The sequence below is a fragment of the Sinocyclocheilus anshuiensis genome, unplaced genomic scaffold (assembly GCF_001515605.1).
Source record: "Sinocyclocheilus anshuiensis isolate Anshui unplaced genomic scaffold, SAMN03320099.WGS_v1.1 scaffold1824, whole genome shotgun sequence".
Classification (NCBI taxonomy): domain Eukaryota; kingdom Metazoa; phylum Chordata; class Actinopteri; order Cypriniformes; family Cyprinidae; genus Sinocyclocheilus; species Sinocyclocheilus anshuiensis.
In genome coordinates this window covers 36,686-36,955 of record NW_015555811.1, presented here as the reverse complement: position 1 = coordinate 36,955, position 270 = coordinate 36,686, and positions in this window count along the sequence as shown.

The following is a 270-nucleotide window of genomic DNA, read 5'->3' as shown; positions in this document are numbered from 1 at the left end:
GGAAATGTGACAAGATGCCCCGTAGGTGGAACACATTGTAACATCTGAGGGGCACGTTGTAACTTGACCATATGACAGCTTAAAATCTTATATGATCGAATGAATATATATATATATATTATTTTATTTTATTTTTTTTATTTTTTTTTTCAAATAAAATAATGGCGTCTTTTAATTTGTTTGATTTGAGTGATCATTGCAAAAAATGTGTATGTATATATATTCTGTTTATGTATATACTGTATTCTATATATAGTACCAGTCAAATGT